Source organism: Anomalospiza imberbis, chromosome 8, assembly GCF_031753505.1.
Source record: "Anomalospiza imberbis isolate Cuckoo-Finch-1a 21T00152 chromosome 8, ASM3175350v1, whole genome shotgun sequence".
NCBI lineage: Eukaryota > Metazoa > Chordata > Aves > Passeriformes > Viduidae > Anomalospiza > Anomalospiza imberbis.
In genome coordinates, this window is record NC_089688.1 from 21,124,006 (window position 1) to 21,141,299 (window position 17,294).

Here is a 17,294-nt window from a genome sequence, read left to right on the forward strand (position 1 = left end):
GAAATTCAAGGCTAATAGGAAATTTTTCAGGAACAATCTTTTTCTGCACAGTTGTTGATTTAAAGAATCATAAATATTACAACCTCTGCTCTTTTATTTTTAAAAGCAAAGTTGTGTAAGGCTTACTGGCAGGCAGCAAAATGGATTGTATTTCATGAGACCACTCAACATTGCTATGTTGTTTATGATGTTATTTATCATAAAGAAACCCAATGTATTTCATTTTGAAAATGCTCTTTTAGCTTTGAAAAATTCTGTCTCATCCACACTGTTTTTGAAAGTGCAAGTGAAGAATACGCATTTATTAAGATGGCAGCATAGATTTTGTTCAGAGTTAACCTTGCTGAGAAGAAATGTAATTTTTCAGTCAAACTCAGCCCTTAAACATATGCTACCAGAATTTTAACATTTTTTCCTACCTCACTGATGCTGGAAGTTTTTTTTTAAATATTGTTTAATTAGGGAATAAGAAGATTTACATTCACATTGAAGCCATCTATCAAATTCTAGAATAAAGGCAGAAAAGGAATTATTCAAAACATTAGAGGCAAAAAAATAAGAGGAAACTCCCCTCCACTTCCTAATGCATCTTTTTTCTTGCTTTATTACACATAAAGACAAAAAAGTTCAGCCATCTTCACTTTTCCTCACTGACATCTACAAATATCAAGAACGTCAAAATTTTAGATGATTTAAAAGCGCAGATGATGGTTCCTGCCCTGAAATCTCACAGTCTAAACAATTCTCCAGTCAATTAAAAAGGACCTGAGCACCTAGAGAGCTCAATGCTGCTTCAGTTGTCACCAGCCAGCACAGCAGAACATTTAATACTGGCAGTAGCAAGCCATTTTCACAGACTGTGAAAGATACAACTTCCACCCACTCATGATATGCAAACAACTAAATTTCTCATGTCTTAGGACAGCACTACAATCCTGGATTCCCTTGTAAGAAGGGAAGAAAGAAACTTGTGGCACTTTGATTTGAAACTCTGCACTGTGTCTGGGTTCCAAAGTGTCAGCTTTAGACAAGCTGTGTGCCCCTTTGGACACTGACACAGCAGATAGCATGGGACAGGCCACGAGCTCCTTAGCTGGGGGCTGGTGTGTGCAAAGAGAAAATTATGAGTTTATTGGGAAGTCAAAGATACTTGGAGAATTTAGGCGTCTGTGCTGTTAAATAAAACAGAGAAATTTTTCTAATTAATATTTAAACTTATTCCTTTTAATTTCTCCTAAATCTAGCTCAAAGTTATTGCCCATGTATATTGAAAGGACACACTTTAGGATATCTCTCCTTAAAGTTTTCTCTCTTGGTTTGGTCAGAATCAAAATCGAATATGTACTGGTCTACTTTTTCCCACAAAGCCAAACACAGGATCTTAAGAAACACTTGAGGAATCCTAAAATGCCAAGTTCTGATTACATGAAGTTTCTGGCTGACAGAAACAAGACCAGAGATTCACTTGAAACATGAAAAAATAAATAAATAAATTCTTGCTTTTGTTATTTGATTAAATCATAGAACTGAGGGATACATTTTCTTAGATCAAGGAAGTAAGAAAATTACCAAAAATGTCTATTTTCTTTATATTTTTATTTCCAAGCATCAAAAGCTTGAAGCTTTTTTAGTAGGTCTGTCTGTGTATCCACACACCAGGACCTTATTACAATATTTGAGACAAATTTTATCCTGTGGCTGAATGTGTAAGTGTTAAAAGGGAATGTAAATTAATTTAGGAATATAATGCTAAAATAATATTAGTCTGAATGAATATGAACAACATAAAAAGGAATCAAAGGTTAGAGATACAGGTGATTCACTGAACTACAGGGTTACATTTCATTTAGATCACATTCCCAAGCACAAAACAGCAGCAGCACCTGTTTAGCATCACAGGACATTACACAGCAATTAAGTAAGAAGAATGTGTTATACAATAATAGGAAATATGGGGAGGCAGAATGTAAATAAGTGAATTTGAATTTTGTTAGGATTTCAAAATTGCATGTTAGCATTGGAACAGAGCCACAGAAACTTATGAATAACCACTAACAGGTTTTGTTCATGGCTTTTGTTTCATTTCTTATCCAGAAGTTGGCATTCTATCAGCCCTCTAATTCCTTGAACATTGACTCTTTACTGATAGTAGTACAACAATGCATAATTTACTCCATTTCCTCCATCACCTCAGTATCCCATCACTTTAATTCCATCATGACTGTATCTCATGCTACTCATGACATTAGCATAGCACAAGTGTCTGTGAGCCTTTGCAATAGAATGATTAAAAAAACAAACCAAGAAATTATTTGATGTAGAAAAAAGACAGGTAAAGTAACTGAGAGAAAAACAATCCAGAGCGTGTTTCCACTGGGATGCTTGGAATCCTATAAAAAGATATTATTTGAAAGGTGATAGAGGAAAGACAGAAGAATGCATAAAAATATGCATTCATGTAGAAAGGACCCAAGAATTTTTACCTTCACACATGATGAACTAATAATACATCAGTATTAGAGGTGAGATAATCCTGGTCCATAAAAAGGCTCATGTAAGGCACTGGTGATATCAAAACACAGAGAATAAAACAACAGAAGTCAAGTTATTCAGGTTTGCTACCAATCACTAAGATAAAACTGGATAAACTGAGTGCAGAAACAGACTCTCAGCAAAACCATCCTGGTGTTATTTAACAGTCTGAGTAATCTTTTAAGGAAATGTGGAAACTGAGTCATTCAGGACTGGAGTAATTAGAGCAGGGAATCATATACTGGAGGAACAATGCTGTGTTAGAAAGAATTGACAAAACAGGATTTCTATATCTGCTATTCTGCATCAGCACAATCAGAAACACCTCTGTATTGGTTTTATATTAAGAAATTATACTGTAAGAAACCTTCAAATATCATTGCATTGCTTCCCTGCTGTTACATTTCTTCAGCATATTCACATTTATATATCATATCTAAAATCAAAAGGGGTTTGAGCTCTTCAGTCCCCACAGGGCACCAGATTTCCAAAAGGTTGCATTGAACTATTCATTGAAGTAAAGAAGTCCTTGAAGTTAGAGACCTCTTATAAAAAATGAGGCTTTATTTGCTCTTAGCAGAGATTAATGTAAAATTCTGATAGAAACTAAGACTATTGCTCTGAAATCACAAGCAAATAATAATAAGCTATCAATGGGGAGTGGAATAATTATCACAAAAATATCAACAGGGAAATAAATGATATTTGAAGGGAAAAAACTCAAGTGTTTGATATTTCTTAATACTGAGCCAAGTTTTCTTCCAATGAATACTTCAGGGTTATTGCCAAATAATACAAAGTCCCCTTCCCCCAGAAAAATCATACCTACAAGGGAGTATATGTCACTGTAAATTTCTGATGACCACCAAATACAGCTCCAGCCATTGCCAAGTCCCTCTGCTGCTTCAGAGAACATATTAAAATTGTTCAGAAATACTATTGATGGCACATATATTTTAAAGTTCTAGCCTTCATCTCTTCATGCTATAGAATAACAACACTTCTGAATGGTCAGCCAAAGGAAAAGTAGCTTTTTTTTTAACGTTGTACGTTCTGAAGTCTCACAAGGGGCAAGGTTCAGACTGCAAAACTGCACTGAAAATTGAAATGCTGTCCTGCAGAAGCCAGAGCAGAAAGTGCAGAAGGGATGGCAGCTGCCTTCTGTCCCACAGACCCAGGCATCTATTCCTGCAGGAATGCAGGGCTTACAGGAGAGCCACCCTCTTTCTCACACACGTGGTTCCAAGATACACTGGGAGGACATATTTTTGGATGTTGATGTACACATGCCAGTGCTTCTCAGTGTTTTTCATTCCTAAGACTCATGAGAATTCTGACTGATTTACCAGCATGCCTTACATCAGAGAAAAAGGGAGAGAAAAAAAAATGCAGCACCCTGAGAACAGACTATTTCTCAGGTAGAGAGATATTTCAAGTTTTACTTTCCTATCATAGAAAAATATTTTTTCTCACTGTCATCTCCCTGCATTAAGAAGCTCAAAAGAGTCTTTTCCACACCTTCCTGAATTATGATGATCTCTTAATACCCTCCTTTGTTCTTCTAGAGGTGTCAGATTAGTCACTCTCTTCACTGCAGGTGAGACAAAATGGTAAGTGCATATTCTAAAGTCAGAAAATGGCAAGGGTCAGATATAAACAGCAAAAGCAACTTGTGTCCATGACAGAGGGGTTAGAATTGAATGATCTTTAAAGTCCCTTCCAACCATAACCCTTCTATGATTGTATGATTCTGTAACTTCATTAATGGACTTTAAATACACTTTACAGTAGTCATTAATGGAGTTTAGGGTTGTAATGTGGTCAGATAATGCCAGGGTGATTTCTGTCTGACAGAAGCTCTGGACATCACCTGGTCCAAGTTCCAAATTAAAACATCTTCAAAGGTACATTTGGTTGCCCAGGGCTTGTCCAGAGGTATTTTGAATCACTGCGCTGAAGAGGATTTCCCTTTAGTTTGGTCATCCTTGCTGCAAAGGACTGTTTTTTCCTTTGCTGCAGATTGTATCTATTCCCTCTTCTTCTTTTGCTGAAAAAGAAAGTACCTCTGAAAAAAAAGTTTATCTTTGCCATCTGCTCTCCAACTACCCATGAGATAACTGAAGACAGCATTAAGATCCTCCCTTTGCCTCCTCTTCTCCAGGCAGAACAAGCCCTGCTCTCTCCTTTATGAGTCAGGTGTGGCAGCCCCCCAGCAATCTTACTGATGCTTCAACGAGGTTAAACCAGTTTATCAATGCATTTTTCTGCATGACTCTCCCATCTTGTGACAATATATGGATGGTGCAAAATAAAAGTAGTTATTGCTTTATTATTTCCCTTATTAATCAACTTAATGGCGAGGATTTCCAGCAAGCTGACGGGTTATGTGCTATCATTCAGGAACTGAATTAAAAAGACATCATAACCTAACCCATATTTCATTGCTTGGGAGTTTATTCCCTTGTAGCAATAAAGGAAAATAGTGATATATAATCTGAAAGACAATGATTAAAATAAGAATCTCATTATACAATAAATGCTTAAAATAGAAGAATGTTGCTTTGCCTGCTACATTTCATCCCTATCATTCACTTACACGGAATCCAACTGGAATGCCAACAGTAGCCTGATAGAGAAGGTTCCATGAATAGCTAGTGATTCTAATTACTTACTAACTTGTATTTAAATGGCCAATTCCCTGTCTTTACAGGGGAAAAAATCAAATACTAAATGAGAATTTTTTTGTACATGAACACTGATTTAAAAAATAAACTATACAGTGGCTTGAACTAATTTTGTAGAGGATTTAAGTGAAGTCATATTTTGTGGCCAAGATAGAAAGTCTATTGTTAGAAATACTAACATGAAGAGCCAACAAATTCAATTATCACTAACAGCTGTGCAACAGTCTGCTAATATCAATAAATCCACAGTTCAGATAAACTCTAACACACTTCCATCATTTTCCTGAATTCCTTCTGTAAAAACAAATTTCTGTCCCTGTTGCCTTACAAGCAGAAAGTTGCATCTATTATTTTCTGTCCCCTTATTCCCACTTTAATTTCATTTCCCACTTCAAACCACTTGAAATTGTTGTGTCATTTATTATTATGTATTGTTTCCTTAAAAATCCTTTGGAGAGATCATACTTAAAAGTGTTTTAGAAACTGATCTTCTCTTCTCCCAGGTAGATGCCTTCTTCCCTCTGTTTCTAATGTCTTTAGATTTGCCTGCAATTCTGGACTTTGATTTTATACTTCTTATGCATTCTTAGTGGCCATCGTGTTTTCTAAGACATCATACCCATTTATGTCATCTGTCTTGGCATTTTTGGGAAGAAAAGCCTGCAGTGTTAAATTGAAGCGCTATGTAACTAAAGTACCATATACAGCAACAGCAGCAAATGTCAATAAAGAAAACATTTTAAAGCAGTAGAATTACAGGAATGCAAAATAAAAAGTATATGTATTTGCAAATCTTACTTGCTGTTAAGCATAGCAGAAATTACTCGAGAAAATATTAGTGCTTTTAAAGGGTCCCACCTACTTCTGAATCTTATGGTATCAGGCCTAAAAGCAGAGAATGTAGCTGCTTCCTTAAAACTCAGAAATGCCAATGCCCAAAAAGCCTATTGTGGAAAGAATTATTTTAAAAATCCTTCTAAAACTATTATTCTTTATGCTTTTCTTGTAATATGTACTGTTTTCCCAGTCTTTCCTAACCTCCTCTCTTAATATGGAAGGAAAAGTGGAATACTGAATCACACTCCAGAATGGCACCGGTTGGTGTGTATGATCAGAGTTAATTGAGTTGGGAGACATTCTTTACCAGATGGATATGGATGTTTGTGAATGCATAATGGCCCTTTAAGAAGCTTAAGAGAAAAGGATGAAACCTTTACAAGCAGCATTCCAAAGCGGGACTGCCAAAAGCAAGTGCACATAAATAGCTCTGATAATTGGAGCCGTATTCCTGCTCTCAGTCCTGCAGCAGGGCAGGGCTGCTGACCACACACCATGGCTGGATTAGCCACCTGCCCTGGGCTGGTACTCAAGTTGCCTCATCTTCTACCAAATACCAAGAACTTAGAGGCTTGTCCTCTCACCAGAGCGTCAGCATTTGTTTGTCACCGAACATAAATTCCCACTTTCTGCACACAAGTGGATTTTTAGGTCCTGCACTTGTTTTAAAAGCAGCTGCAGGTTGGTGCAAAGACCTGGCCCCACCAGGTATGCATCTTCTCCAGGCACAGCAAGTCCTGTCCCCAAATCGAAAAAAGGGGAAAGATGACATGAAATCCATCAGAACAGAGGTAACTCAAGGAACAGACCCCCGAATTTTACATTCTTCTGATTCTATATTGCAATGGCAGTTTTGATGAGACTCTGGTGAAGAGCCATCTACATAATTCTATTCATTATCTATTTTCTTTATCTAAATTCTAAAAAACATGTGTATGGCATATGTTTCTCATCCTTAACTGTGACCTTTGTTTATTTATAGTTTTAAAACCTCTGACTACTGCCAGACACTATTAAAAATAAACATTTTAATTGTTTTCATGTTTTATCCTCCCCTCCCCTTTCCACCCAAATCTGACAGGATGAAACATTGTTTTTGCTTGGGATATAGCTGCTTCTGCTACAACAAGAAGAAGGACTAGAAGGAAGTTGTATACATATTTTCAGAATAGTTTCATATTCAATAGTCTGGAAACAAAGCAAGTGTGATCTCCCAGCCCTCTTTAAGATAAATCTCCCCATTCCCAGGCTCTGCTTTCAGCTGAGGGTGCAGAAATGAGAACTGAATTGCTCCTCTGCCTTTAGCTCAGCCAAACTTAGCTCTTTCTTCCCAGCAACACAGCCGCAATGCGAGAGGCCATCTTCATTTCCCACGTAAACAAATAGCTGGACTGTTCAGTGAAAGGTGGGTTTTGTTTCCACAGAAAGGTCTTCTGCATCCAAAATTAATTGCTTTAACAACTTTAAGCTTTTTGAGTTTGTTGGCTTTCTGCGATTTGTGCTTTTGTCTGTTCTGGTTTGGGGATTTTTTGCACAGGTTTAAGCATTTGATTATATACCAAGTGCAAAGGGGTAAAATAGGGATAAAATACTACATAAAAGATAAACCACAACTTTTTCCAGTCTTTCTGATCTGCTGGCTTTTGTGCTCCATTACACAGATCAATCTTTTTTGTTTTGTGGGTACAAAGCCATGTTCAGGGAACCTTCTTGGCACCATGCATTTTACTGCATGAAGTCCATCACTTTAACAGCATTGCCTAAATATCTTAGGCAAGATGCTGGGAAAAAGGATAAAATCACACTAATTAAAGGTGCTTCTAACCCTCCTGCAGTATTATCTGCAATTCTAGGTGTACATACCAGAAGAAGTTCTTTTTTTGATACCTGATATACCTTCTTTTCTGGAGTGTTCTACTTTCTCAGCCAACAGCAATGACCAATGTTTGCGAGAAACTGACTCAAGAACTGATTTGGCTGAATCAGTTTCTTAGATTGAAAAGGCACTATGTGTCACAGTTTTCCTTCATTCTATTTGCCTTTGTTGGAAGTTAAATCTCCTTAGGCAAAGCCATTCTTAGTAGGTGTGCCTGGCACAAGGGACCCCAAACAGTCGGGTGAAGTTTTTGCCAAGCTGGATAGGAGCAGCATCACATAACATAACATAGTCTGAAACTAAAAACAAAGGACAACAAAGAACTCTCTCATCTTTGGGGGAAAGGAAAAAAAAAACTTTAAATGGACTAAGGATATAGCTAACCCTCTTCCTCCATTCCTGTGAGGGTTCCCAGCTCTTCCTTCTTCTGCCTTTCATTGTCATGATGAGGTAAAATACCTCCATAGTTAAAGGTACCAGGTGAAGGAAAAACAGACATACAACTAGGATATTTAGGGACAGCCTGTCAGATGGTGAATCAGTACAGTTCTGATGAAAAGAGGCTACTAAAATGCATCTTCTCTTTAAAGATTAATCTTATTCTTCCCAGACAAAGAGGGCATAAAAATATTCTCAGACCTTGGTAAAAAATAATGATTAGTGAGTGTTATGTGTCTGTCTGAGGCAGTGGAGGTGTCCAAAGAAGTAGGGAATGGAAGTTTTTGCATGGTTCCTGATGTGTCTGGGAAACAGGTAGAAAATAGGGAGGGAACGGTTAAAAACAGGGTGATCACATGTTCTTTCTTTGCCCACTTTTTGGTTGGTTAGGATGATTGCTGGTCTGTGACATAAATTCCTTGTGAATATATTAATTTATTTCTTTGATCTTTTTCTGCTGTCCTTGTTATACCCCTTCATTCAACAGGCTGCAAGTGGAATTTCTGATCCCTCCTCTGTCTCCAGCTGTATCTTGATGACAGAAGTGAAATCAATCTTCCTTGAAGGTAGGGAACTCAAAGTCCATGGCCTAAATGAGGTCTGTGATTCAAAGGTGTGTTCCTCCATCCTATCTCAACAGGTGCCACTGTACCTCGTGCCTCATTCCCTCCAGGCACAGCAGATACCCTGTGCTGATGGAGCCAGAGACCTGCCCATGCTGACTGAAAAGTGACAGTCACACCTCAACGGGAAGAGTGATGGAAAATCTGACTGCAGAAGTTTCCAGCCCATGGTAACCTCAGTTCCATTGTGCATGGGAGCTGCTGCTATGTTGAGGTAACAGAAAAGCTTTCAATTTCCAGAGAAACTGCAAAAATCAGGCATCTTCATCTGCTGATGCTACTGTTCCCAGTCCCTGTCCCAAATGCACCGGGTGGATGCACTGAGCCATGTGCAGCTGGAAAACCAGTGAGGCTCAATGCAGCCTCCTGATTCCTTGTTCACAGATGAGTAAAGCTCTGCTTTTGTCTCCTGACTATACCATCATAATTTACAATCCCAAATCATAACCCAGAATTACTACTGAGTATTTAAATCACCCAGGCAAATAAAGTATTTCTAAGTTATGGTATAATTTAAATTAGTGACAGTATTTCCACTGAACTTGCATAGCCAGGCTTTCACCCACTAAATCTTGCCAAAATTGATAATAAGCCATAACAAGTAATCACTTATTAGTAATCAGGGACTTCACTGATGTTGTGACAGCCTGGTCTTCTGCATAAGAGAAATTCTAAGAGTTTCCTGAATTATGTCCAAAATAGAAATAAAATATGGATAGCCATTCAGAAAAATAGATATCCAAAGTGGATATGGATTTTTGGTAGTGGAAATCTACTGCTGTCTTTACTAAAATCATCTTAAGGGTAATTACTGCCATTTCTATATAGTCTGCATCATGTCTCCATGAGAATTTGTTTAGCTGATAACTGTAGACATATTTGTTATCAATTGGAAAAAAATACCTTTAGCCTCAAGATGATAGAGGGATTAGACTTCTTGAGGTTTTGCAGTAAGTTTTACATCCTCTTCTCATTCTTATGATCGCTGTTCTGACCATTCCAACATTTTCCTGCAGAACCTGATATTAAAGCAGCTACACACAAGCTGATACTGCTCCTCCTTGAAACCACACATTTCCAGTAACTTTGGTGCAAGTTTGTAGCAAACTGGGTTGAGACATTAAGCAGATTTTATAGAAACAACCCGTGGAGGAAAACAAAAACAAACCAAAAAAAAAAAAAAAAAAGAGAGAGAGAAGGAAAAAGAAAAAAAAAAAAACATAAAAAAACCCAAAAACCCTGAAAGCTTAAGCTAAAATTAGAGTATTGTAAAGATACTTCACTGTGCTTAACAAGGTAAGCAAATGCTGTGCATAACACTGTTCATAACAAGTTAGGTAAATGCTATCAAAAAAATATTGAGTGACATTAAATATGATATATTCTGGAGAATTAATTAAGTGGAAGAGGAAAAAAAGAGGTTCAAAAATTGTTCAACTTAAAATAAGATTTCTTATTTAAATCAAAAACTGATAGTCTTGTGATGCTTCCATTGCAGTTAGAATTATATAACTGAAGTAAACAATTAGATGCCCAGACTCTGATTTTGTGTGTTTGGGGAGGGGCCTAATATTTGTCAGAAGCCTAAGAAAATAACATTGATGTTTAATACTTCAATTCTCATTAGTGGCAAATAAATCAATTAGTTATGAACAGCTCTGACTCTCCTTGAAAACAGCCTAAAAGCTACACATACTGATTTTAGAGCCAGGGTAAAAGTTCTCCCACTTTATTTATAGAGGTGGAGAGAGACAAGGATATCCTTTGGACTACTGCAGCTCAAAACTCAGAAAGAGTTTCCTGCTTCCAACTGTGTCACTAGGAAACAGGAAAATCAAAAAAGAATATTTACCAAAAAATTCCTCTAGTTTGTATATATTATATCAAACTGCTATTACTACTGGCCATGAGAAAAAAAGCTTAACAGCTAGTCTTTCTTGACTTTAGGCTATTTATTATCATAGATTTACACTTCTGAAATCATAGTTAACAGCAGAATTCCTCTGTGTTCGAGGCACATTTATAGTCTAGGAATAGCTATTGCCAGAGGAAATAAGCAAGAGGGTCAGGGGACAACCAAATTAAAAACAAACCCAAAATAACCCAAGGATGTACTGCTTTGATAAATATAAACTTATTTTCAATGTTGTTTTTGAAAAAGGATGTCTATATTGGATCAATAATAATGTATTTATTGAAACTTACAGGAATCCAGGAGGTATTTATTTTCATGTGAAACAAAGCCCTGAAATCTGTGCAGGTGACAAGGAGACTTAATAATGCATTCCCCACCCCCCAATGTGTGTTAATCCTGATTAATCCCAATTTTAATGATATTTTACAGCCTGAATTTTTAAAGTTGTTACCACAACACACAGAAAATACTTAGCATGGCTGCCAAATTGATCTAATCCTTCACTTGAAGTAAAACAAAATAGTAATAGTCAATGTTTTCTTCTACTACAGGAAAAAAACTCCTAGCTACCTTTTCCTGAAGATGCACAGCTGTATTAAAGCTCTTTAGGAGGGTCACCATCTTGCCTGTTTTTTCAGCATAGACTGTGCACGTGGTATCAGATGGTTTTCAGCAATCCTTTCATTATGTCAGTCCAAAGAGTACCACAATATAAATGCCCATGGATGTTAGTGAACTCCATCCATATTTCCATACACCTGGAAAGACAAGTCTTATGAAGAGTTGTGGAAATGTGCAGTATTCTTAAACAAAACAAAACAAAACAAAACAGAACAAACAAACAAACAACTTCCCCCCACAAAACCAACAGCAAACCACAAACCAACCCTCCCTGTGAGATACCACAATACACAACGCAAACAGGACAAAAAATCTGTATTATCATTTTCAGGAAGCCAGGTGCCAGAAAAAAAATAAATTAAGAAAACATTTCTTAGCCGCGGCCTGATCTGCAAGCTTTAGAGAACATTTGAAAAAGTCATTATACAGGAACGTGTCAGTCAAGAGAGCAGCTTTCTTGTAGTCTCAGTTTCAGAAACAAGTACACTGCCACTGCAAGGCTGTCAAATAAGCTCATCTCAGCTGGAAGTGCTGGACTGAGTCACAGCATTACAGCTTTTCTGCATTTCTCACTTTGTCCTCTGTAAAGGTCTTGCACATTTCAAACAGATCTTCAAAAGCATGTTACTGCCATCAATATTGGAACCAAGTTTCACCCAGTGGGTTGATTCTCCTGTCCAGGCTTTCAGTCTGGTACAGAAAAGTAGGATCTAAAATAAGTCAAGTGAGCCAAACTTCTTTGAACGGAGTAAGTAAACAGTACTTCCTTATCAGGCCATGGCTAGATAGAAAACAGTTTTGTTTGACATTTATAATTATTGGATACCTAAGTAAACTAATGGTTGGCTGTGAATAATGATCATGAATAAGTTCAAATATTGTCATAGCTGATAAAACTTTCTGATAGTTGTATGGCTAAGTTCTGCTACAATAACAGCTGACCTTAAATAATCATACATTTTTTAATAATCTCTTCATCTAATGTCTGTTTCCCCGTCAGCCTAAGTACTTGTACATTTCAGAGAATGGTTTAAGCATTAGGAATGTGTTTTGAAGCTAATTGTCTTGGGTTTATTTTCATTATTAAAAAAAACCCCATGAAACCAAAAGAAACTACCACTTTTAAAGGGGACTACTTCAATGTATTATTTCTTCTCTTATATAATGGACATTTTTACTGAAGAACTGAAAATCAAGTCAGTGGTGATTTTGCTGATATCCCAATAGCCTGAGAAATGTCTCCAGAGACTCTGAGGTTGAAGGGCAGGGACTGGCAAAGGTCTGTGTTGGGCACCCTCTGCTTCAGCACAGTTGCACTGAAATGCAGAACATAAAGCAGCACAAGGTTATCCTCCTGGGTTGTTTCAGCCTGTTCCCCAACATGAAACACAACATCCAGCATATGCAAGAATTTCCCTTAAGCCTACCGAGAGACTTTCAGAATTTAATAAGCTTCTACGGAAGTTCATAGGTGTATTTCCCCACACTACTTAAGAATCGATTAAAGAGTAAAATTTAAAATTAATCCGGCACTCAGTTTAAAAGTAAGTGAAATAAAATGGGAGGAATAAGTTTTAAAACTTGCATATTTTTCCTCAATGTTCTTGAAGTAGTTACAAAAGCAAGACTAAAACCATCAAGAACAGTAATTAAGCCTTTCTTCTCCCTTTTATGTTTTCTGTGGTCATTTGAAAGACAGGATCCATAGAAAAATAAAGGCTTTTTCCCTTCAATCTACATAACCTGAACAATCAGGTTTTGTCTTAACTCACATGATTTTGATAAATTTGTGTTTATGTTATTTTAAAATAGTGGCCTTGTGTACAACATGTGTATACCAAACACATGCTTACAGCTGCATAGTGGAGGCTTTGCTGTCAATTATCAAAATTCTGCAGGGTGATTATGCAAGCTGGAGACATCTGATGCTCCTGTTCATAAGAATTTCTTCACAGGATTACCCAGGAACAGCTCAGAGAGGCCCAAACAGCCCTAGCACATTTAAGATTCAGGCAGCAACTTTGTGAAGTTCCTGTCTGTATAATGTCCCAAGGCAGCCTGGTGTTCTGCTGGTTACCAGAAATTTCTTTTAGAAAGGGGAAGGAAAAAAACTACACTGTGGAAGCCAGAGAAGCAAATGGAAGTTAGTGCTCACAGGGCCCTCAATGGGAATTAAAATAAATGCTCCTTGTCATTCCACTTACAACAAGGACTTAAAGTCTGGAAGTAAATCAGCAAGAAAAGCTAGTCCTTTGCCTATCTTTTTACTTTTTGCTCCTTCTTACCAAAATGAATGATTTCTGCGTATCTAAATTGGTCTGAAGAAAGAAAATATGTATAATACATGAGGTACATATAATAAAATAGGATTAGTGAATATTTAAAGATATAAATCACAAATGCACTGTAACTATGACACACATGGTCAGAGACTTCCTCAGTGCTGTGACAGGTAGGATAAGACAGATTCCTGCTGTCCCCAACCCATTTATTTATTAATGTAAACAACATTAGACAACTTGCCCTTGTTCTACTCTGATGGTAAATAGCTTCATAAGCCTCATAAGCTCACTAGCTACACAGAGATCATATTTTTAGATTAGATTACATTAAAAAAAAAGTTATTTTGGAGGATCCAATTTTCCACCTTTTCTTTTTCTTTTAATAGAGTAACCTTTTAAAGAAACTCAAATCCAGATTATTTGAACACCATCAAAATCAAAATCTAGCCATTGTAATTTCAGTTCACATCACCCTGTACTATTATATCTACTTGCACTAGGCTTCCTTGAATTTGTGCAGGATATGAAAACAGAAAGCTTTATGGTACCAGCTGAAAGTAGTTAACTGTTTGTGAAATAAAATAAATTTTATTCCAAAAGAAATTTAGGACTGGAGTTCATGCAGTTGTAGAATCACTGGGAAATCCAAAATGGTCAGACCAAGCTGTCTTATCCAACTTGTCCCCTTACTTTCCATATCACTCAGAGGATGTATATGCAATTGTATCACATCTCTGTCCATTCTCTAGGCCAGACTATTAACACTAAGACATAAAACATCATAAACCCTGGAGTTATAACACTATAAATTCACTAGTTTCAGAAGGCATTTATTATTATTTATTTATTATTATTATTATTATTATTATTATTATTATTATTGTCATTATTGTCATTATTATCATTATTATCATTATTATTATCATTATCATTATTATTATTGATGGTATCATATATTTAGGATATTATGATGAAAATACTTTACCAAGAAACAACTGGTCAATACAGATGTGTGAACTTCTACACTAAACCCTTCTCAAAATTTGGTTAAGGGAGTTGTTAAATAAATGAAGGATGAAAAATAAAATTGCTTTGCTTTGTTAATTCTTTCCAGAAATTACTTTGGGGGATACACATTTGGATGCTTTACAGGTAAATGTATTAAAGCATCTCAACAGGACTTGGAAGAGCTGCAATCTATTCCTGGCCAGCTAGGAAACATTGCCACAGAGCCTTCTGTATCTATTACTCAGTTCTCTTAGAGATCAAATTCCTATTAATCACTTTGACATTTACGAGGAAAAATATATAAAATGGTTAATTCTATTACATACTTCATGATTTTAATGCTAATCCTTCTTTCAGTTTACATATAAAGTTCTCATTGATCTCAGCAGAAGCAGGATCAAGGCTTCTGGTAACAATTTTGGACAGCTAAGGATTTTTTCTGACACCCAGGTGGAAAAGTTTCTGGAAGAGTTGATGTAGGAAAGGGCAGATGGAAATTTGTCAGTGGTTCTTTCTGCATGAGCTGTAATGTCGAGGCTAGTAGATGGAGCAGGGCAGTGGATTTATTTTGTTTGGTGTTTTTTTTTTTTTCTTTTTAAACATATTGCTCTCTTGCTGTAGAAGACTCACAGTTTTACTTCGACCTATCCAGTGTCAACCAGCTGTAGAGATAGCAACTACTTAACCTACTCTCCTTTAGCATTCTGAAAACTAATATTTTACATGTTGTCTGCCAGCTGAGCCAAACTTATTTTAAAGTGTATCAAGTGATTTCAGAAGCAGGCAGTGACACTTCATTCTATCCTTGGTAATTGGTTGCTAGACTTGTACAAACTACAGCTTGTCCTATAGTGCGAAAATGGCAACACATTACTTAATTTTGATCTGGTGTTTGCATATTAGTCCAATGAAAATCCTACCTCCCTTATCAACAAAGTCTGCCTGAGCACCACTTTCCTTCTGTGGTATAGCACAGTTGGTCTATCCTACTTCTCAGCTACAAACACCACAGCTTTCCAAGAAATAAAGCCTACTTATAAATTAGTTTGGTTTTGCTTTGGTTAAGCAGTGGAAGGACAAAACTTGAAGATGCAAATGTAAAATATCTGAAAAATAGTATAGACTGGAATTAAATTATTGGAGCTGTTTGACTCCTGATATGTGCAGGTATCTCTTGACAGTCATTGGTGGCACTACAGAAGTTGTTAAAGCCCCTGGAAGTGTCAATAACAGTTTCATAACAAAGACACAGGTGGGAAAAGCAGGATGTGAAAGAAATCATTCAGACATTCAAACTACTTTCTGCTCATTCCAGCAGCTCTCCCTGCTCATGACCCATAGATCTTTAAAATGTCTTGTTTAAATATCCTCTAATTTATTTTAAAAAAAGAGTTGTCAGCTGGCCACAGACCACACATTCCAGAACTGAAGTAGAAAGGAATGTGAATGGGTGGGTGGGGGAGAGGAAGGAAATCAGATTTAGTATTGAAAACAAGACTAAACTGAGAAGCAATGATGTGCACTCAAGCAGTTGCAGTGTGCAAGACTATTTTTGTTTAGAGTACCTCATGTTCAGAAAAATAAGTGGTGAACAGCTAGTTATTTATTTACACACACATGCTTGCACACTCACACACACACTCACAGCACTGTAGGTTCAGCTGTTATCTTAGCTACGATCATTTCTGCTGCTCAAGAAATGTAAGCAGATGTCAGCATTTTCTCTCCAAAGTGGAGGTAACTGCTGTGGAGATTGCTGCTCAGAGCACTGCATATCTCTTCTGCAATCGGTACATTAAAGCAAAATTTAGAAAGTGTTACATAAAAATTTTCCAGTAGAGGCTGAATGCATATTAGATGCTGTTAAATGTCAGTTAGCAATATAGTGTGCATTCTACTGCATGAGCTATCACTGGAGGCGATGCCTTTCATCATCAATCTAAAAATGGTTGTGGTGATAAGATAAAGCTAATACTTACACGTGTAGGTCTGGATACGGGGCTCCCTTTTATTTACATGGGGAAACAAATGGTCTCAGCACGTGTGTATATCTCAGACAAGCAAAGAGAAATGTCTTTTCTAGTCCCTGCAGTGAGGCTGGGTTTATTCTCATTAAGAAATGACCCTACAGCACATGCCAGTAAAATCACATTGATTTTTAACTCAGTAAAAAAGGCAATACTTGTCTCTCAGAATGCAGATATTTTTGCAGACATAGACAGAACTAGATTAGTTATCTAGGGACCTATGGAAAATGAAATGTCCTTTAAAATGTATATTAAGTACCACAGAGAGCATGTAATTGTAATGACTCACAGCTATTGCTGGTGATAACTCCACAGTGCAATTAGATGAAGAAAAAAGTTGATAATGTTCTGGCATATCTTGAGAAAATGAACATGCATATGTTCAAATTGCTGTTAATATTACCATAACTATCACTCTAGGGCTGAGTAGCCATAACCATTTTGTGCTAAT